Below are 20511 nucleotides of genomic sequence, written 5' to 3'. Positions count from 1 at the left end.
TCTCTGTCAGAGTGTGTCTCTCTCTCTGCCAGTGTGTGTGTGTCTCTCTCTGCCAGTGTGTGTGTCTCTCTCTCTCTGCTAGTGTGTGTGTCTCTCTCTCTGCCAGTGTGTGTCTCTCTCTGCCAGTGTGTGTCCCTCTCTGACAGTGTCTTTGTCTCTCTCTCTGCCAGTGTGTGTGTGTCTCTCTCTGCCAGTGTGTGTGTGTCTCTCTGCCAGTGTGTGTGTCTCTCTCTTCCAGTGTGTGTGTCTCTCTCTGCTAGTGTATGTCACTCTCTGCCAGTTTGTGTCTCCCTCTGCCAGTGTGTGTGTGTCTCTCTCTGCCAGTGTGTGTGTCTCTCTCTCTGCCAGTGTGTGTCTCTCTCTGCCAGTGTGTGTCTCTCTCTGCCAGTGTGTGTGTCTCTCTCTCTGTCAGAGTGTGTCTCTCTCTGCCAGTGTGTGTTTCTCTCTCTGCCAGAGTGTGTGTCTCTCTCTGCCAGTGTGTGTGTCTCTCTCTCTCTGCTAGTGTGTGTGTCTCTCTCTCTGCCAGTGTGTGTCTCTCTCTGCCAGTGTGTGTGTCTCTCTCTGCCAGTGTGTGTGTGTCTCTCTCTGCCAGTGTGTATGTCTCTCTCTCTGCCAGTGTGTGTTTATCTCTGCCAGTGTGTGTGTCTCTCTCTGCCAGTGTGTGTGTGTCTCTCTCTGCCAGTGTGTGTGAGTCTCTCTGCCAGTGTGTGTGTGTCTCTCTGCCAGTGTGTGTCTCTCTGCAGTGTGTGTCTCTCTGCCAGTGTGTGTGTCTCACTCTGCCAGTGTGGGTGTCTCTCTCTCTGCCAGTGTGTGTGTGTCTCTCTTTGCCAGTGTGCGTGTCTCTCTGACAGTGTGTGTGTCTCTCTGTCAGTGTGTGTCTCTCTGCCAGTGTGGGTGTCTCTCTCTCTGCCAGTGTGTGCGTTTCTCTGCCAGTGCGTGTGTCTCTCTCTCTACCATTGTGTGTGTCTCTCTGCCAGTGTGTGTCTCTCTCAGCCAGTCTGTGCCTCTCTCTGCCAGTGTGTGTCTGTCTCTCTCTGCCAGTGTGTGTCTGTATCTCTGCCAGTGTGTGTGTGTGTCTCTCTCTGCCAGTGTGTGTGTGTCTCTCTCTGCCAGTGTGTTTCTCTCTCTGCCAGTGTGTGTGTGTCTCTCTCTGCCAGTGTGTGTGTGTCCCTCTGCCAGTGTGTGTGTCTCTTACTCTGCCAGTGTGTGTGTGTCTCTCTCTGCCAGTGTGTTTCTCTCTCTGCCAGTGTGTGTGTGTCTCTCTCTGCCAGTGTGTGTGTGTATCTTTGCCAGTGTGTGTGTCTCTCTCTGCCAGTGTGTTTATGTGTCTCTCTGCCAGTGTGTGTGTGCCTCTCTCTGCCAGGGTGTGTGTATCTCTGCCAGTGTGTGTGTCTCTCTCTGCCAGTGTGTGTGTCTCTCTATCTGCCAGTGCGTGTGTCTCTCTCTGCCAGTGTGTGTCTCTCTCTGCCAGTGTGTGTGTGTGTCTCTGCCAGTGTGTGTGTCTCTTACTCTGTCAGTGTGTGTCTGTCTCTCTCTGCCAGTGTGAGTCTGTATCTCTGTCAGTGTGTGTGTGTCTCTCTCACTGCCAGTGTGTGTGTGTCTCTCTCTCTGCCTGTGTGTGTCTCTCTCTCTGCCAGTGTGTGTCTCTCTCTGCCAGTGTATGTGTGTCTCTCTGACAGTGTGTGTGTGTCTCTCTGACAGTGTGTGTGTGTCCATCTCTGCCAGTGTGTGTGTGTCTCTCTCTGCCAGTGTGTGTGTCTCTCTCTGCCAGTGTGTTTATGTGTCTCTCTGCCAGTGGGTGTGTGTCTCTCTCTGCCAGTGTGTGTGTCTCTTACTCTGCCAGTGTGTGTCTGTATCTCTGCCAGTGTATGTGTGTCTCTCTCTCTGCCAGTGTGTGTGTGTCTCTCTCTCTGCCTGTGTGTGTCTCTCTCTCTGCCAGTTTGTGTGTGTCTCTGCCAGTGTGTGTGTGTCTCTCTCTGCCAGTGTGTGTGTCTCTTACTCTGCCAGTGTGTGTCTGTCTCTCTCTGCCAGTGTGTGTCTGTATCTCTGCCAGTGTGTGTGTGTGTCTCTCTCTGCCAGTGTGTGTGTATCTCTGCCAGTGTGTGTGTCTCTCTCTGCCAGTGTGTGTGTGTCTCTCTCTGCCAGTGTGTGTGAGTTTCTCTCTACCATTGTGTGTGTCTCTCTCTGCCAGCGTGTGTCTCTCTCTGCCAGTGTGTGTGTGTGTCTCTCTGCCAGTGTGTGTGTCCCTCTGCCAGTGTGTGTGTCTCTTACTCTGCCAGTGTGTGTCTGTCTCGCTCTGCCAGTTTGTGTCTGTATCTCGGCCAGTGTGTGTGTGTGTCTCTCTCTGCCAGTGTGTGTGTGTCTCTCTCTCTGCCTGTGTGTGTCTCTCTCTCTGCCTGTGTGTGTGTCTCTCTCTCTGCCAGTGTGTGCCTCTCTCTGCCAGTGTGTGTATGTCTCTCTGCCAGTGTGTGTGTGCCTCTCTCTGCCAGTGTGTGTGTCTCTCTCTGCCAGTGTGTGTGTATCTCTGCCAGTGTGTGTGTCTCTCTCTGCCAGTGTGTGTGTCTCTCTCTGCCAGTGTGTGTGTCTCTCTCTCTGCCAGTGTGTGTGTCTCTCTCTGCCAGTGTGTGTGTGTGTCTCTCTCTGCCAGTGTGTGTGTCTCTCTCTGACAGTGTGTGTGTCTCTCTGCCAGTGTGTGCGTCTCTCTGCCAGTGTGTGTGTATCTCTCTCTTCCAGTGTGTGTGTCTCTCTCTGCCAGTGTGTGTCTCTCTGCCAGTGTGTGTCTCTCTGCCAGTGTGTGTGTCTCTCTGCCAGTGTGTGTCTCACTCTGCCTGTGTGTGTGTGTCTCTCTCTTCCAGTGTGTGTGTGTCTCTCTTTGCCAGTGTGTGTGTCTCTCTGACAGTGTGTGGGTCTCTCTGCCAGTGTGTGTGGCACTCTGCCAATGTGTGTGGCCCTCTGTCAGTGTGTGTCTCTCTCTGCCAGTGTGTGTGTCTCTCTCTGCCTGTGTGTGTGTCTCTCTCTGCCAGTGTGTTTGTGTCTCTCTCTGCCAGTGTGTGTTGAATCTCTCTGCCAGTGTGTGTGTCTCTCTGCCAGTGTGCGTGGCACTCTGCCAGTGTGTGTGGCCCTCTGTCAGGGTGTGTCTCTCTCTGCCAGTGTGTGTGTCTCTCTCTGCCAGTGTGTGTGTTTGTCTCTCTCTCTGCCAGTGTGTGTGTATCTCTGCCAGTGTGTGTGTCTCTCTCTGCCAGTGTGTGTGTGTCTCTCTCTGCCAGTGTGTGTGTGTCTCTCTCTGCCAGTGTGTGTGTGTCCCTCTGCCAGTGTGTGTGTCTCTTACTCTGCCAGTGTGTGTGTGTCTCTCTCTGCCAGTGTGTTTCTCTCTCTGCCAGTGTGTGTGTCTCTCTCTCTGCCAGTGTGTGTGTCACCCTCTGCCAGTGTGTGTGTCTCTTACTCTGCCAATGTGTGTCTGTATCTCTGCCAGTGTGTGTGTGTGTCTCTCTCTGCCAGTGTGTGTGTGTCTCTCTCTCTGCCTGTGTGTCTCTCTCTCTCTGCCAGTGTGTGTCTCTCCCTGCCAGTGTGTGTGTGTCTCTCTCTGCCAGTGTGTGTGTATCTCTGCCAGTGTGTGTGTCTCTCTCTGCCAGTGTGTGTGTGTCTCTCTCTGCCAGTGTGTGTGTATCTCTGCCAGTGTGTGTGTCTCTCTCTGCCAGTGTGTGTGTGTCTCTCTCTGCCAGTGCGTGTGTCTCTCTCTGCCAGTGTGTGTCTCTCTCTGCCAGTGTGTGTCTCTCTCTGCCAGTGTGTGTGTGTGTGTCTCTGCCAGTGTGTGTGTCTCTTACTCTGCCAGTGTGTGTCTGTCTCTCTCTGCCAGTGTGTGTCTGTATCTCTGCCAGTGTGTGTGTGTCTCTCTCTCTGCCAGTGTGTGTGTGTCTCTCTCTCTGCCTGTGTGTGTCTCTCTCTCTGCCAGCGTGTGTCTCTCTCTGCCAGTGTATGTGTGTCTCTCTGCCAGTGTGTGTGTGTCTCTCTCTGCCAGTGTGTGTGTGTGTCTCTCTCTCTGCCAGTGTGTGTGTGTCTCTCTCTGCCAGTGTGTTTATGTGTCTCTCTGCCAGTGGGTGTGTGTCTCTCTGTGCCAGTGTGTGTGTCTCTTACTCTGCCAGTGTGTGTCTGTATCTCTGCCAGTGTGTGTGTGTCTCTCTCTCTGCCAATGTCTGTGTGTCTCTCTCTCTGCCGGTGTGTGTCTCTCTCTCTCTGCCAGTGTGTGTCTCTCTCTGCCAGTGTGTGTGTGTCTCTCTCTGCCAGTGTGTGTGTCTCTTACTCTGTCAGTGTGTGTCTGTCTCTCTCTGCCAGTGTGTGTCTGTATCTCTGCCAGTGTGTGTGTCTCTCTCTGCCAGCGTGTGTGTGTCTCTCTCTCTGCCTGTGTGTGTCTCTCTCTCTGCCTGTGTGTGTCTCTCTCTCTGCCTGTGTGTGTCTCTCTCTCTGCCAGTGTGTGTCTCTCTCTGCCAGTGTGTGTATGTCTCTCTGCAAGTGGATGTGTCTCTCTCTGCCAGTGTGTGTGTGTGTCTCTCTGCCAGTGTGTGTGTATCTTTGCCAGTGTGTGTGTCACTCTCTGCCAGTGTGTGTGTGCCTCTCTCTGCCAGTGTGTGTGTGTGTCTCTCTCTGCCAGTGTGTGTGTATCTCTGCCAGTGTGTGTCTCTCTCTGCCAGTGTGTGTGTCCCTCTGCCAGTGTGTATGTGTCTGTTTCTTCCTGTGTGTGTGTCTCTCTCTGCCAGTGTGTGTGTCTCTCTGCCAGTGTGTGTGTGTCTCTCTGCCAGTGTGTGTGGCACTCTCCCAGTGTGTGTGTCTGTCTGTCAGCGTGTGTGTCCCTCTGCCAGTGTGTATGTGTCTGTTTCTTCCTGTTTGTGTGTCTCTCTCTGCCAGTGTGTGTGTCTCTCTCTGCCAGTGTGTGTGTCTCTCTCTCTGCCAGTGTGTGTGTCTCTCTCTGCCAGTGTGTGTGTGTCTCTCTCTGCCAGTGTGTGTGTCTCTCTCTGACAGTGTGTGTCTCTCTCTGCCAGTGTGTGTCTCTCTCTGCCAGTGTGTGCGTCTCTCTGCTAGTGTGTGTGTCTCTCAGCCAGTGTGTGTCTCACTCTGCCAGTGTGTGTGTGTGTCTCTCTCTTCCAGTGTGTGTGTGTCTCTCTTTGCCAGTGTGTGTGTCTCTCTGACAGTGTGTGGGTCTCTCTGCCAGTGTGTGTGGCACTCTGCCAGTGTGTGTGGCCCTCTGTCAGTGTGTGTCTCTCTCTGTTTCTTCCTGTGTGTGTGTCTCTCTCTGCCAGTGTGTGTGTCTCTCTGCCAGTGTGTGTGTGTCTCTCTTTGCCAGTGTGTGTGGCACTCTCCCAGTGTGTGTGTCTGTCTGTCAGCGTGTGTGTCCCTCTGCCAGTGTGTATGTGTCTGTTTCTTCCTGTTTGTGTGTCTCTCTCTGCCAGTGTGTGTGTCTCTCTCTGCCAGTGTGTGTGTCTCTCTCTCTGCCAGTGTGTGTGTCTCTCTCTGCCAGTGTGTGTGTGTCTCTCTCTGCCTGTGTGTGTGTCTCTCTCTGACAGTGTGTGTCTCTCTCTGCCAGTGTGTGTCTCTCTCTGCCAGTGTGTGCGTCTCTCTGCTAGTGTGTGTGTCTCTCAGCCAGTGTGTGTCTCTCTCTGCCAGTGTGTGTGTGTCTCTCTCTGCCAGTGTGTGTGAGTCTCTCTGCCAGTGTGTGTGTCTCTCTCTGCCAGTGTGTGTCTCTCTGCCAGTGTGTGTGTCTCTCTCTTCCAGTGTGTGTGTGTGTCTCTCTTTGCCTGTGTGTTGAATCTCTCTGACAGTGTGTGTGTGTCTCTCTGCCTGTGTGCGTGGCACTGTGCCAGTGTGTGTGGCCCTCTGTCAGCGTGTGTCTCTCTCTGCCAGTGTGTGTGTCTCTCTCTTCCAGTGTGTGTGTGTGTCTCTCTTTGCCTGTGTGTTGAATCTCTCTGACAGTGTGTGTGTGTCTCTCTGCCTGTGTGCGTGGCACTGTGCCAGTGTGTGTGGCCCTCTGTCAGCGTGTGTCTCTCTCTGCCAGTGTGTGTGTCTCTCTCTGCCAGTGTGTCTCTCTCTCTGCCAGTGTGTGTGTATCTCTGCCAGTGTGTGTGTCTCTCTCTGCCAGTGTGTGTGTGTCTCTCTCTGCCAGTGTGTGTGTGTCTCTCTCTGCCAGTGTGTGTGTGTCCCTCTGCCAGTGTGTGTGTCTCTTACTCTGCCAGTGTGTGTGTGTCTCTCTCTGCCAGTGTGTTTCTCTCTCTGCCAGTGTGTGTGTGTCTCTCTCTGCCAGTGTGTGTGTGTATCTTTGCCAGTGTGTGTGTCTCTCTCTGCCAGTGTGTTTATGTGTCTCTCTGCCAGTGTGTGTGCCTCTCTCTGCCAGGGTGTGTGTATCTCTGCCAGTGTGTGTGTCTCTCTCTGCCAGTGTGTGTGTCTCTCTCTCTGCCAGTGCGTGTGTCTCTCTCTGCCAGTGTGTGTCTCTCTCTGCCAGTGTGTGTGTGTGTCTCTGCCAGTGTGTGTGTCTCTTACTCTGCCAGTGTGTGTCTGTCTCTCTCTGCCAGTGTGTGTTTGTATCTCTGTCAGTGTGTGTGTGTCTCTCTCACTGCCAGTGTGTGTGTGTCTCTCTCTCTGCCTGTGTGTGTCTCTCTCTCTGCCAGTGTGTGTCTCTCTCTGCCAGTGTATGTGTGTCTCTCTGACAGTGTGTGTGTGTCTCTCTCTGCCAGTGTGTGTGTGTCTCTCTCTGCCAGTGTGTGTGTCTCTCTCTGCCAGTGTGTTTATGTGTCTCTCTGCCAGTGGGTGTGTGTCTCTCTCTGCCAGTTTGTGTGTCTCTTACTCTGCCAGTGTGTTTATGTGTCTCTCTGCCAGTGGGTGTGTGTCTCTCTCTGCCAGTGTGTGTGTCTCTTACTCTGCCAGTGTGTGTCTGTATCTCTGCCAGTGTATGTGTGTCTCTCTCTCTGCCAGTGTGTGTGTGTGTCTCTCTCTCTGCCTGTGTGTGTTTCTCTCTCTGCCAGTTTGTGTGTGTCTCTGCCAGTGTGTGTGTGTCTCTCTCTGCCAGTGTGTGTGTCTCTTACTCTGCCAGTGTGTGTCTGTCTCTCTCTGCCAGTGTGTGTCTGTATCTCTGCCAGTGTGTGTGTGTGTCTCTCTCTGCCAGTGTGTGTGTGTCTCTCTCTGTGCATGTGTGTGTCTCTCTCTCTGCCAGTGTGTGTCTCTCTGTGCCAGTGTGTGTGTGTCTCTCTGCCAGTGTGTGTGTGTCTCTCTCTGCCAGTGTGTGTGTCTCTCTCTGCCAGTGTGTGTGTCTCTCTCTGCCAGTGTGTGTGTCTCTTACTCTGCCAGTGTGTGTCTGTATCTCTGCCAGTGTGTGTGTGTCTCTCTCTCTGCCAGTGTGTGTGTGTCTCTCTCTCTGCCTGTGTGTGTCTCTCTCTCTCTGCCAGTGTGTGTGTGTCTCTGCCAGTGTGTGTGTGTCTCTCTCTGCCAGTGTGTGTGTCTCTTACTCTGTCAGTGTGTGTCTGTCTCTCTCTGCCAGTGTGTGTCTGTATCTCTGCCAGTGTGTGTGTCTCTCTCTGCCAGCGTGTGTCTCTCTCTGCCAGTGTGTGTGTGTCTCTCTCTGCCAGTGTGTTGGTCCCTCTGCCAGTGTGTGTGTCTCTTACTCTTCCAATGTGTGTCTGTCTCGCTCTGTCAGTGTGTGTCTGTATCTCTGCCAGTGTGTGTGTGTGTCTCTCTCTGCCAGTGTGTGTGTGTCTCTCTCTCTGCCTGTGTGTGTCTCTCTCTCTGCCTGTGTGTGTCTCTCTCTCTGCCAGTGTGTGTCTCTCTCTGCCAGTGTGTGTATGTCTCTCTGCCAGTGGATGTGTCTCTCTCTGCCAGTGTGTGTGTGTGTCTCTCTGCCAGTGTGTGTGTATCTTTGCCAGTGTGTGTGTCACTCTCTGCCAGTGTGTGTGTGCCTCTCTCTGCCAGTGTGTGTGTGTCTCTCTCTGCCAGTGTGTGTGTATCTCTGCCAGTGTGTGTCTCTCTCTGCCAGTGTGTGTGTCCCTCTGCCAGTGTGTATGTGTCTGTTTCTTCCTGTGTGTGTGTCTCTCTCTGCCAGTGTGTGTGTCTCTCTGCCAGTGTGTGTGTGTCTCTCTGCCAGTGTGTGTGGCACTCTCCCAGTGTGTGTGTCTGTCTGTCAGCGTGTGTGTCCCTCTGCCAGTGTGTATGTGTCTGTTTCTTCCTGTTTGTGTGTCTCTCTCTGCCAGTGTGTGTGTCTCTCTCTGCCAGTGTGTGTGTCTCTCTCTCTGCCAGTGTGTGTGTCTCTCACTGCCAGTGTGTGTGTGTCTCTCTCTGCCAGTGTGTGTGTCTCTCTCTGACAGTGTGTGTCTCTCTCTGCCAGTGTGTGCGTCTCTCTGCCAGTGTGTGTGTCTTTCTGCCAGTGTGTGTCTCACTCTGCCAGTGTGTGTGTGTGTTTCTCTCTTCCAGTGTGTGTGTGTCTCTCTTTGCCAGTGTGTGTGTCTCTCTGACAGTGTGTGGGTTTCTCTGCCAGTGTGTGTGGCACTCTGCCAGTGTGTGTGGCCCTCTGTCAGTGTGTGTCTCTCTCTGCCAGTGTGTGTGTCTCTCTCTGCCAGTGTGTGTGTCTCTCTCTGCCAGTGTGTGTGTCTCTCTCTCTGCCAGTGTGTGTGAGTCTCTCTGCCAGTGTGTGTGTCTCTCTCTGCCAGTGTGTGTCTCTCTGCCAGTGTGTGTGTCTCTCTCTTCCAGTGTGTGTGTGTGTCTCTCTTTGCCTGTGTGTTGAATCTCTCTGACAGTGTGTGTGTGTCTCTCTGCCTGTGTGCGTGGCACTGTGCCAGTGTGTGTGGCCCTCTGTCAGCGTGTGTCTCTCTCTGCCAGTGTGTGTGTCTCTCTCTGCCAGTGTGTCTCTCTCTCTGCCAGTGTGTGTGTATCTCTGCCAGTGTGTGTGTCTCTCTCTGCCAGTGTGTGTGTGTCTCTCTCTGCCAGTGTGTGTGTGTCTCTCTCTGCCAGTGTGTGTGTGTCCCTCTGCCAGTGTGTGTGTCTCTTACTCTGCCAGTGTGTGTGTGTGTCTCTCTCTGCCAGTGTGTTTCTCTCTCTGCCAGTGTGTGTGTGTCTCTCTCTGCCAGTGTGTGTGTGTATCTTTGCCAGTGTGTGTGTCTCTCTCTGCCAGTGTGTTTATGTGTGTCTCTGCCAGTGTGTGTGTGCCTCTCTCTGCCAGGGAGTGTGTATCTCTGCCAGTGTGTGTGTCTCTCTCTGCCAGTGTGTGTGTCTCTCTCTGCCAGTGCGTGTGTCTCTCTCTGCCAGTGTGTGTCTCTCTCTGCCAGTGTGTGTGTGTGTCTTTGCCAGTGTGTGTGTCTCTTACTCTGCCAGTGTGTGTCTGTCTCTCTCTGCCAGTGTGTGTCTGTACCTCTGTCAGTGTGTGTGTGTCTCTCTCTCACTGCCAGTGTGTGTGTGTCTCTCTCTGTGCCTGTGTGTGTCTCTCTCTCTGCCAGTGTGTGTCTCTCTCTGCCAGTGTATGTGTGTCTCTCTGACAGTGTGTGTGTGTCTCTCTCTGCCAGTGTGTGTGTGTCTCTCTCTGCCAGTGTGTGTGTCTCTCTCTGCCAGTGTTTTTATGTGTCTCTCTGCCAGTGGGTGTGTGTCTCTCTCTGCCAGTGTGTGTGTCTCTTACTCTGCCAGTGTGTTTATGTGTCTCTCTGCCAGTGGGTGTGTGTCTCTCTCTGCCAGTGTGTGTGTCTCTTACTCTGCCAGTGTGTGTCTGTATCTCTGCCAGTGTATTTGTGTCTCTCTCTCTGCCAGTGTGTGTGTGTGTCTCTCTCTCTGCCTGTGTGTGTCTCTCTCTCTGCCAGTTTGTGTGTGTCTCTGCCAGTGTGTGTGTGTCTCTCTCTGCCAGTGTGTGTGTCTCTTACTCTGCCAGTGTGTGTCTGTCTCTCTCTGCCAGTGTGTGTCTGTATCTCTGCCAGTGTGTGTGTGTGTCTCTCTCTGCCAGTGTGTGTGTATCTCTGCCAGTGTGTGTGTCTCTCTCTGCCAGTGTGTGTGTGTCTCTCTCTGCCAGTGTGTGTGAGTTTCTCTCTACCATTGTGTGTGTCTCTCTCTGCCAGCGTGTGTCTCTCTCTGCCAGTGTGTGTGTGTCTCTCTCTGCCAGTGTGTGTGTCCCTCTGCCAGTGTGTGTGTCTCTTACTCTGCCAGTGTGTATCTGTCTCGCTCTGCCAGTTTGTGTCTGTATCTCGGCCAGTGTGTGTGTGTGTCCCTCTCTGCCAGTGTGTGTGTGTCTCTCTCTCTGCCTGTGTGTGTCTCTCTCTCTGCCTGTGTGTGTCTCTCTCTCTGCCAGTGTGTGCCTCTCTCTGCCAGTGTGTGTATGTCTCTCTGCCAGTGTGTGTATGTCTCTCTGCCTGTGTGTGTGTGTCTCTCTGCCAGTGTGTGTGTCTCTCTCTCTGCCAGTGTGTGTGTATTTTTGCCAGTGTGTGTGTCACTCTCTGCCAGTGTGTTTATGTGTCTCTCTGCCGGTGTGTGTGTGCCTCTCTCTGCCAGTGTGTGTGTGTCTCTCTCTGCCAGTGTGTGTGTATCTCTGCCAGTGTGTGTGTCTCTCTCTGCCAGTGTGTGTGTCTCTCTCTGCCAGTGTGTGTGTCTCTCTCTCTGCCAGTGTGTGTCTCTCTCTGCCAGTGTGTGTGTGTCTCTCTCTGCCAGTGTGTGTTTCTCTCTCTGACAGTGTGTGTCTCTCTCTGCCAGTGTGTGCGTCTCTCTGCCAGTGTGTGTGTATCTCTCTCTTCCAGTGTGTGTGTCTCTCGCTGCCAGTGTGTGTCTCTCTGCCAGTGTGTGTCTCTCTGCCAGTGTGTGTGTCTCTCTGCCAGTGTGTGTCTCACTCTGCCTGTGTGTGTGTGTCTCTCTCTTTCAGTGTGTGTGTGTCTCTCTTTGCCAGTGTGTGTGTCTCTCTGACAGTGTGTGGGTCTCTCTGCCAGTGTGTGTGGCACTCTGCCAATGTGTGTGGCCCTCTGTCAGTGTGTGTCTCTCTCTGCCAGTGTGTGTGTCTCTCTCTGCCTGTGTGTGTGTCTCTCTCTGCCAGTGTGTTTGTGTCTCTCTGCCAGTGTGTGTTGAATCTCTCTGCCAGTGTGTGTGTCTCTCTGCCAGTGTGCGTGGCACTCTGCCAGTGTGTGTGGCCCTCTGTCAGGGTGTGTCTCTCTGTGCCAGTGTGTGTGTCTCTCTCTGCCAGTGTGTGTGTTTGTCTCTCTCTCTGCCAGTGTGTGTGTATCTCTGCCAGTGTGTGTGTCTCTCTCTGCCAGTGTGTTTCTCTCTCTGCCAGTGTGTGTGTGTCTCTCTCTGCCAGTGTGTGTGTCACCCTCTGCCAGTGTGTGTGTCTCTTACTCTGCCAATGTGTGTCTGTATCTCTGCCAGTGTGTGTGTGTGTCTCTCTCTGCCAGTGTGTGTGTGTCTCTCTCTCTGCCTGTGTGTCTCTCTCTCCCTGCCAGTGTGTGTGTGTATCTTTGCCAGTGTGTGTGTCTCTCTCTGCCAGTGTGTGTGTGTCTCTCTCTGCCAGTGTGTGTGTATCTCTGCCAGTGTGTGTGTCTCTCTCTGCCAGTGTGCGTGTGTCTCTCTCTGCCAGTGTGTGTCTCTCTCTGCCAGTGTGTGTGTGTGTGTCTCTGCCAGTGTGTGTGTCTCTTACTCTGCCAGTGTGTGTCTGTCTCTCTCTGCCAGTGTGTGTCTGTATCTCTGCCAGTGTGTGTGTGTCTCTCTCTCTGCCAGTGTGTGTGTGTCTCTCTCTCTGCCTGTGTGTGTCTCTCTCTCTGCCAGTGTGTGTCTCTCTCTGCCAGTGTATGTGTGTCTCTCTCTGCCAGTGTGTGTGTGTCTCTCTCTGCCAGTGTGTGTGTGTGTGTCTCTCTCTGCCAGTGTGTGTGTGTCTCTCTCTGCCAGTGTGTGTGTCTCTCTCTGCCAGTGTGTTTATGTGTCTCTCTGCCAGTGGGTGTGTGTCTCTCTGTGCCAGTGTGTGTGTCTCTTACTCTGCCAGTGTGTGTCTGTATCTCTGCCAGTGTGTGTGTGTCTCTCTCTCTGCCAGTGTGTGTTTGTCTCTCTCTCTGCCTGTGTGTATCTCTCTCTCTCTGCCAGTGTGTGTGTGTCTCTGCCAGTGTGTGTGTGTCTCTCTCTGCCAGTGTGTGTCTCTTAATCTGTCAGTGTGTGTCTGTCTCTCTCTGCCAGTGTGTGTCTGTATCTCTGCCAGTGTGTGTGTCTCTCTCTGCCAGCGTGTGTCTCTCTCTGCCAGTGTGTGTGTGTGTCTCTCTGCCAGTGTGTTGGTCCCTCTGCCAGTGTGTGTGTCTCTTACTCTTCCAATGTGTGTCTGTCTCGCTCTGCCAGTGTGTGTCTGTATCTCTGCCAGTGTGTGTGTGTGTCTCTCTCTGCCAGTGTGTGTGTGTCTCTCTCTCTGCCTGTGTGTGTCTCTCTCTCTGCCTGTGTGTGTCTCTCTCTCTGCCAGTGTGTGTCTCTCTCTGCCAGTTTGTGTATGTCTCTCTGCCAGTGGATGTGTCTCTCTCTGCCAGTGTGTGTGTGTGTCTCTCTGCCAGTGTGTGTGTATCTTTGCCAGTGTGTGTGTCACTCTCTGCCAGTGTGTTTATGTGTCTCTCTGCCAGTGTGTGTGTGCCTCTCTCTGCCAGTGTGTGTGTGTGTCTCTCTCTGCCAGTGTGTGTGTATCTCTGCCAGTGTGTGTGTCTCTCTCTGCCGGTGTGTGTGTGTCTCTCTGCCAGTGTGTGTGTCTCTCTCTGCCAGTGTGTGTGTCTCTCTCTGCCAGTGTGTGTGTCTCTCTCTGCCAGTGTGTGTCTCTCTCTCTGCCAGTGTGTGTCTCGCTCTGCCAGTGTGTGTCTCTCTCTGCCAGTGTGTGTGTGTCTCTCTCTGCCAGTGTGTGTTTCTCTTACTCTGCCAGTGTGTGTCTGTATCTCTGCCACTGTGTGTCTCTCTCTCTCTGCCAGTGTGTGTGTGTCTCTGTATCTCTGCCAGTGTGTGTGTGTCTCTCTCTCTGCCAGTGTGTGTGTCTCTCTCTCTGTGCCTGTGTGTGTCTCTATCTCTGCCAGTGTGTGTCTCTCTCTGCCAGTGTGTGTGTCTCTCTCTGCCAGTGTGTGTGTCTCTCTCTGCCAGTGTGTGTGTGTCTCTCTCTGCCAGTGTGTGTGTCTCTCTCTGCCAGTGTGTGTGTCTCTCTCTGCCAGTGTGTTTATGTGTCTCTCTGCCAGTGTGTGTGAGTCTCTCTCTGCCAGTGTGTGTGTCTCTCTCTGCCAGTGTGTGTCTCTCTCTGCCAGTGTGTGTGTCTCTCTGCCAGTGTGTGTGTCTCTCTCTCTGCCAGTGTGTGTATGTCTCTCTCTCTGCCAGTGAGTTTGTCTCTCTCTGACAGTGTGTGTTTCTCTCTGTCAGTGTGTGTGTGTCTCTCTCTTCCAGTGTGTGTGTCTCCCTCTCTGCCAGTGTGTGTGTGTCTCTCTGCCAGTGTGTGTGTGTGTCACTCTGCCAGTGTGTGTCTCTTTCTCTGCCAGTGTGTGTGTGTCTCTCTCTGCCAGTGTGAGTGTGTGTCTCTGCCAGTGTGCCTGTCTCTGCCTGTGTGTGTGTCTCTCTGCCAGTGTGTGTGTCTCTCTTCCAGTGTGTGTGTCCCTCTGCCAGTGTGTGTGTCTCTCTCTGCCAGTGTGTGTGTGTCTCTCTCTGCCAGTGTGTGTGTATCTCTGCCAGTGTGTGTCTCTCTGCCAGTGTGTGTGTGTCTCTCTCTGCCAGTGTGTGTGTGTGTATCTCTGCCAGTGTGTGTCCCTCTGCCAGTTTCTGTGTCTCTCTCTGCCAGTGTGTGTGTGTGTCTCTGCCAGTGTTTGTATGTCTCTCTGCCAGTGTGTGTGCCTCTTACTCTGCCAATGTGTGTCTGTCTCGCTCTGCCAGTGTGTGTCTGTATCTCTGCCAGTGTGTGTGTGTGTCTCTCTCTGCCAGTGTGTGTGTGTCTCTCTCTCTGCCTGTGTGTGTCTCTCTCTCTGCCTGTGCGTGTCTCTCTCTGTGCCAGTGTGTGTCTCTCTCTGCCAGTGTGTGTATGTCTCTCTGCCAGTGTGTGTGTCTCTCTCTGCCAGTGTGTGTGTGTCTCTCTCTGCCAGTGTGTGTGTATCTTTGCCAGTGTGTGTGTCACTCTCTGCCAGTGTGTGTGTCACTCTCTGCCAGTGTGTGTGTCTCTCTCTGCCAGTGTGTGTGTGTCTCTCTGCCAGTGTGTGTGTCTCTCTCTGCCAGTGTGTGTGTCTCTCTAGCGCAGTGTGTGTGTCTCTCTCTCTGCCAGTGTGTGTCTCGCTCTGCCAGTGTGTGTCTCTCTCTGCCAGTGTGTGTGTGTCTCTCTCTGCCAGTGTGTGTGTTTCTTACTCTGCCAGTGTGTGTCTGTCTCTCTCTGCCAGTGTGTGTCTGTATCTCTGCCAGTGTGTGTGTGTCTGTCTCTCTGCCAGTGTGTGTGTGTCTCTCTCTGTGCCTGTGTGTGTCTCTATCTCTGCCAGTGTGTGTCTCTCTCTGCCAGTGTGTTTGTCTCTCTCTGCCAGTGTGTTTATGTGTCTCTCTGCCAGTGTGTGTGAGTCTCTCTCTGCCAGTGTATGTGTCTCTCTCTGCCAGTGTGTGTCTCTCTCTGCCAGTGTGTGTGTCGCTCTGCCAGTGTGTGTGTCTCTCTCTCTGCCAGTGTGTGTGTGTCTCTCTCTCTGCCAGTGCGTGTGTCTCTCTCTGACAGTGTGTGTTTCTCTCTGTCAGTGTGTGTGTGTCTCTCTCTTCCAGTGTGTGTGTCTCTCTCTCTGCCAGTGTGTGTGTGTCTCTCTGCCAGTGTGTGTGTGTATCTCTGCCAGTGTGTGTCTCTTTCTCTGCCAGTGTGTGTGTGTCTCTCTCTGCCAGTGTGAGTGTGTGTCTCTGCCAGTGTGCGTGTCTCTGCCTGTGTGTGTGTCACTCTTCCAGTGTGTGTGTGTCCCTCTGCCAGTGTGTGTGTCTCTCTCTGCCAGTGTGTGTGTGTCTCTCTCTGCCAGTATGTGTGTATCTCTCTCTGCCAGTATGTGTGTATCTCTGCCAGTGTGTGTCTCTCTGCCAGTGTGTGTGTGTCTCTCTCTGCCAGTGTGTGTGTGTGTATCTCTGCCAGTGTGTGTCCCTCTGCCAGGGTCTGTGTCTCTCTCTGCCAGTGTGTGTCTGTATCTCTGCCAGTGTGTGTGTGTGTCTCTCTCTGCCAGTGTGTGTTTGTCTCTCTCTCTGCCTGTGTGTGTCTCTCTCTCTGCCAGTGTGTGTCTCTCTCTGCCAGTGTATGTGTGTCTCTCTGCCAGTGTGTGTGTGTCTCTCTCTGCCAGTGTGTGTCTGTATCTCTGCCAGTGTGTGTGTGTGTCTCTCTCTGCCAGTGTGTGTTTGTCTCTCTCTCTGCCTGTGTGTGTCTCTCTCTCTGCCAGTGTGTGTCTCTCTCTGCCAGTGTATGTGTGTCTCTCTGCCAGTGTGTGTGTGTCTCTCTCTGCCAGTGTGTGTGTGTGTGTCTCTCTGCCAGTGTGTGTGTGTCTCTCTCTGCCAGTGTGTGTGTCTCTCTCTGCCAGTGTGTTTATGTGTCTCTCTGCCAGTGGGTGTGTGTCTCTCTCTGCCAGTGTGTGTGTCTCTTACTCTGCCAGTGTGTGTCTGTATCTCTGCCAGTGTGTGTGTGTCTCTCTCTCTGCCAGTGTGTGTGTGTCTCTCTCTCTGCCTGTGTGTGTCTCTCTCTCTGCCAGTGTGTGTGTGCCTCTGCCAGTGTGTGTGTGTCTCTCTCTGCCAGTGTGTGTGTATCTTTGCCAGTGTGTGTGTCACTCTCTGCCAGTGTGTTTATGTGTCTCTCTGCCAGTGTGTGTGTGCCTCTCTCTGCCAGTGTGTGTGTCTCTCTCTGCCAGTGTGTGTGTATCTCTGCCAGTGTGTGTGTGTCTCTCTGCCAGTGTGTGTGTGTCTCTCTGCCAGTGTGTGTCTCTCTCTGCCAGTGTGTGTGTCTCTCTCTGCCAGTGTGTGTGTCTCGCTCTGCCAGTGTGTGTGTCTCTCTCTCTCTGCCAGTGTGTGTCTCTCTCTGCCAGTGTGTGTCTCTCTCTGCCAGTGTGTGTGTGTCTCTCTCTGCCAGGGTGTGTGTCTCTTACTCTGCCAGTGTGTGTCTGTCTCTCTCTGCCAGTGTGTGTCTGTATCTCTGCCAGTGTGTGTGAGTCTCTCTCTCTGCCAGTGTGTGTGTGTCTCTGTATCTCTGCCAGTGTGTGTGTGTCTCTCTCTCTGCTAGTGTGTGTGTGTCTCTCTCTGTGCCTGTGTGTGTCTCTATCTCTGCCAGTGTGTGTCTCTCTCTGCCAGTGTGTGTGTCTCTCTCTGCCAGTGTGTGTGTGTCTCTCTCTGCCAGTGTATGTGTCTCTCTCTGCCAGTGTGTGTGTCTCTCTCTGCCAGTGTGTTTATGTGTCTCTCTGCCAGTGTGTGTGAGTCTCTCTCTGCCAGTGTGTGTGTGTCTCTCTGCCAGTGTGTGTGTGTGTCTCTCTGCCAGTGTGTGTATGTCTCTCTCTGCCAGTGTGTGTGTCTCTCTCTGCCAGTGTGTTTATGTGTCTCTCTGCCAGTGTGTGTGAGTCTCTCTCTGCCAGTGTGTGTGTCTCTCTCTGCCAGTGTGTGTCTCTCTCTGCCAGTGTGTGTGTCTCTCTCTGCCAGTGTGTTTATGTGTCTCTCTGCCAGTGTGTGTGTGCCACTCTCTGCCAGTGTGTGTGTGTCTCTCTTCCAGTGTGTGTGTCTCTCTCTCTGCGAGTGTGTGTGTGTCTCTCTGCCAGTGTGTGTGTGTCTCTCTGCCAGTGTGTGTCTCTTTCTCTGCCAGCGTGTGTGCGTGTCTCTCTGCCAGTGTGTGTGTCTCTCTCTGCCAGTGTGTGTCTCTCTCTGCCAGTGTGTGTGTCTCTCTGCCAGTGTGTGTGTCTCTCTCTCTGCCAGTGTGTGTATGTCTCTCTCTCTGCCAGTGCGTGTGTCTCTCTCTGACAGTGTGTGTTTCTCTCTGTCAGTGTGTGTGTGTCTCTCTCTTCCAGTGTGTGTGTCTCTCTCTCTGCCAGTGTGTGTGTGTCTCTCTGCCAGTGTGTGTGTGTGTCTCTCTGCCAGTGTGTGTCTCTTTCTCTGCCAATGTGTGTGTGTCTCTCTCTGCCAGTGTGAGTGTGTGTCTCTGCCAGTGTGCGTGTCTCTGCCAGTGTGTGTGTCTCTCTTCCAGTGTGTGTGTCCCTCTGCCAGTGTGTGTGTCTCTCTCTGCCAGTGTGTGTGTGTCTCTCTCTGCCAGTGTGTGTGTATCTCTGCCAGGGTGTGTCTCTCTGCCAGTGTGTGTGTGTCTCTCTCTGCCAGTGTGTGTGTGTATCTCTGCCAGTGTGTGTCCCTCTGCCAGTGTCTGTGTCTCTCTCTGCCAGTGTGTGTGTGTGTCTCTCTGCCAGTGTGTGTATGTCTCTCTGCCAGTGTGTGTTTCTCACTCTTCCAGTGTCTGTGTGTCTCTCTCTGCCAGTGTGTGTGTATCTTTGCCAGTGTGTGTGTGTCTCTCTCTGCCAGTGTGTGTATGTGTCTCTCTGCCAGTGTGTGTGTGCCTCGCTCTGCCAGTGTGTGTGTCTCTCTCTCTGCCAGTGTGTGTGTATCTCTGCCAGTGTGTGTGTGTCTCTCTCTGCCAGTGCCTGTGTCTCTCTCTGCCAGTGTGTGTCTCTCTCTGCCAGTGTGTGTGTCTCTTACTCTGCCAGTGTGTGTCTGTCTCTCTCTGCCAGTGTGTGTCTGTATCTCTGCCAGTGTGTGTGTGTCTCTCTCTCTGCCAGTGTGTGTGTGTCTCTCTCTCTGCCTGTGTGTGTCTCTGTCTCTGCCAGTGTGTCTCTCTCTCTTCCAGTGTGTGTGTGTCTCTCTCTGCCAGTGTGTGTGTCCCTCTGCCAGTGTGTGTGCCTCTTACTCTGCCAATGTGTGTCTGTCTCGCTCTGCCAGTGTGTGTCTGTATCTCTGCCAGTGTGTGTGTGTGTCTCTCTCTGCCAGTGTGTGTGTGTCTCTCTCTCTGCCTGTGTGTGTCTCTCTCTCTGCCTGTGCGTGTCTCTCTCTGTGCCAGTGTGTGTCTCTCTCTGCCAGTGTGTGTATGTCTCTCTGCCAGTGTGTGTGTCTCTCTCTGCCAGTGTGTGTGTGTCTCTCTCTGCCAGTGTGTGTGTATCTTTGCCAGTGTGTGTGTCACTCTCTGCCAGTGTGTGTGTCTCTCTCTGCCAGTGTGTGTGTGTCTCTCTGCCAGTGTGTGTGTCTCTCTCTGCCAGTGTGTGTGTCTCTCTAGCGCAGTGTGTGTGTCTCTCTCTCTGCCAGTGTGTGTCTGTCTCTCTCTGCCAGTGTGTGTCTGTATCTCTGCCAGTGTGTGTGTGTCTCTCTCTCTGCCAGTGTGTGTCTGTCTCTCTCTCTGCCTGTGTGTGTCTCTGTCTCTGCCAGTGTGTCTCTCTCTCTTCCAGTGTGTGTGTGTCTCTCTCTGCCAGTGTGTGTGTCCCTCTGCCAGTGTGTGTGCCTCTTACTCTGCCAATGTGTGTCTGTCTCGCTCTGCCAGTGTGTGTCTGTATCTCTGCCAGTGTGTGTGTGTGTCTCTCTCTGCCAGTGTGTGTGTGTCTCTCTCTCTGCCTGTGTGTGTCTCTCTCTCTGCCTGTGCGTGTCTCTCTCTGTGCCAGTGTGTGTCTCTCTCTGCCAGTGTGTGTATGTCTCTCTGCCAGTGTGTGTGTCTCTCTCTGCCAGTGTGTGTGTGTCTCTCTCTGCCAGTGTGTGTGTATCTTTGCCAGTGTGTGTGTGTCTCTCTGCCAGTGTGTGTGTCTCTCTCTGCCAGTGTGTGTGTCTCTCTAGCGCAGTGTGTGTGTCTCTCTCTCTGCCAGTGTGTGTCTCGCTCTGCCAGTGTGTGTCTCTCTCTGCCAGTGTGTGTGTGTCTCTCTCTGCCAGTGTGTGTGTTTCTTACTCTGCCAGTGTGTGTCTGTCTCTCTCTGCCAGTGTGTGTCTGTCTCTCTGCCAGTGTGTGTGTGTCTCTCTCTCTGCCAGTGTGTGTGTGTCTCTCTCTGTGCCTGTGTGTGTCTCTATCTCTGCCAGTGTGTGTCTCTCTCTGCCAGTGTGTGTGTGTCTCTCTGCCAGTGTGTGTCTGTCTCTCTCTGCCAGTGTGTGTGTGTGTCTCTCTCTGCCAGTGTGTGTCTCTCTCTGCCAGTGTGTTTATGTGTCTCTCTGCCAGTGTGTGTGAGTCTCTCTCTGCCAGTGTATGTGTCTCTCTCTGCCAGTGTGTGTCTCTCTCTGCCAGTGTGTGTGTCTCTCTGCCAGTGTGTGTGTCTCTCTCTCTGCCAGTGTGTGTGTGTCTCTCTCTCTGCCAGTGAGTGTGTCTCTCTCTGACAGTGTGTGTGTGTATCTCTGCCAGTGTGTGTCTCTTTCTCTGCCAGTGTGTGTGTGTATCTCTCTGCCAGTGTGAGTGTGTGTCTCTGCCAGTGTGCGTGTCTCTGCCTGTGTGTGTGTCTCTCTTCCAGTGTGTGTGTCCCTCTGCCAGTGTGTGTGTCTCTCTCTGCCAGTTTGTGTGTGTCTCTCTCTGCCAGTGTGTGTGTATCTCTGCCAGTGTGTGTCTCTCTGCCAGTGTGTGTATGTGTCTCTCTGCCAGTGTGTGTGTGCCTCTCTCTGCCAGTGTGTGTGTCTCTCTCTCTGCCAGTGTGTGTGTATCTCTGCCAGTGTGTGTGTCTCTCTCTGCCAGTGTGTGTGTGTCTCTCTCTGCCAGTGCGTGTGTCTCTCTCTGCCAGTGTGTGTCTCTCTCTGCCAGTGTGTGTGTGTCTCTCTCTGCCAGTGTGTGTCTCTCTTACTCTGCCAGTGTGTGTCTGTCTCTCTCTGCCAGTGTGTGTCTGTATCTCTGCCAGTGTGTGTGTCTCTCTCTCTCTGCCAGTGTGTGTGTGTCTCTCTCTCTGCCTGTGTGTGTCTCTGTCTCTGCCAGTGTGTGTCTCTCTCTGCCAGTGTGTGTGTGTCTCTCTCTGCCAGTGTGTGTGTCTCTTACTCTGCCAGTGTGTGTCTGTCTCTCTCTGCCAGTGTGTGTCTGTAGCTCTGCCAGTGTGTGTGTGTCTCTCTCCCTGCCAGTGTGTGTGTGTCTCTCTCTGTGCCTGTGTGTGTCTCTATCTCTGCCAGTGTGTGTCTCTCTCTGCCAGTGTGTGTGTGTCTCTCTGCCAGTGTGTGTGTGTCTCTCTCTGCCAGTGTGTGTGTGTCTCTCTCTCTGCCTGTGTGTGTCTCTGTCTCTGCCAGTGTGTGTCTCTCTCTGCCAGTGTGTGTGTGTCTCTCTCTGCCAGTGTGTGTGTCTCTTACTCTGCCAGTGTGTGTCTGTCTCTCTCTGCCAGTGTGTGTCTGTAGCTCTGCCAGTGTGTGTCTCTTTCTCTGCCAATGTGTGTGTGTCTCTCTCTGCCAGTGTGAGTGTGTGTCTCTGCCAGTGTGCGTGTCTCTGCCAGTGTGTGTGTCTCTCTTCCAGTGTGTGTGTCCCTCTGCCAGTGTGTGTGTCTCTCTCTGCCAGTGTGTGTGTGTCTCTCTCTGCCAGTGTGTGTGTATCTCTGCCAGGGTGTGTCTCTCTGCCAGTGT

At 53.3% G+C, this 20511-nt stretch overlaps 1 protein-coding gene across 1 annotated transcript in view; it reads left to right on the top strand.

The window, feature by feature from the left end:
• The window catches only part of LOC140388210 (rhodopsin), a 147265-nt gene that overhangs the window by 104898 nt on the left and 21856 nt on the right, over positions 1-20511 (top strand). The window lies entirely within an intron of this gene.

Source organism: Scyliorhinus torazame, chromosome 13 (genome assembly GCF_047496885.1).
Source record: "Scyliorhinus torazame isolate Kashiwa2021f chromosome 13, sScyTor2.1, whole genome shotgun sequence".
Lineage (NCBI taxonomy): Eukaryota > Metazoa > Chordata > Chondrichthyes > Carcharhiniformes > Scyliorhinidae > Scyliorhinus > Scyliorhinus torazame.
The sequence above is the reverse complement of the archived record's forward strand: the minus strand, read 5'-3'. Positions and strand labels throughout refer to the sequence as shown.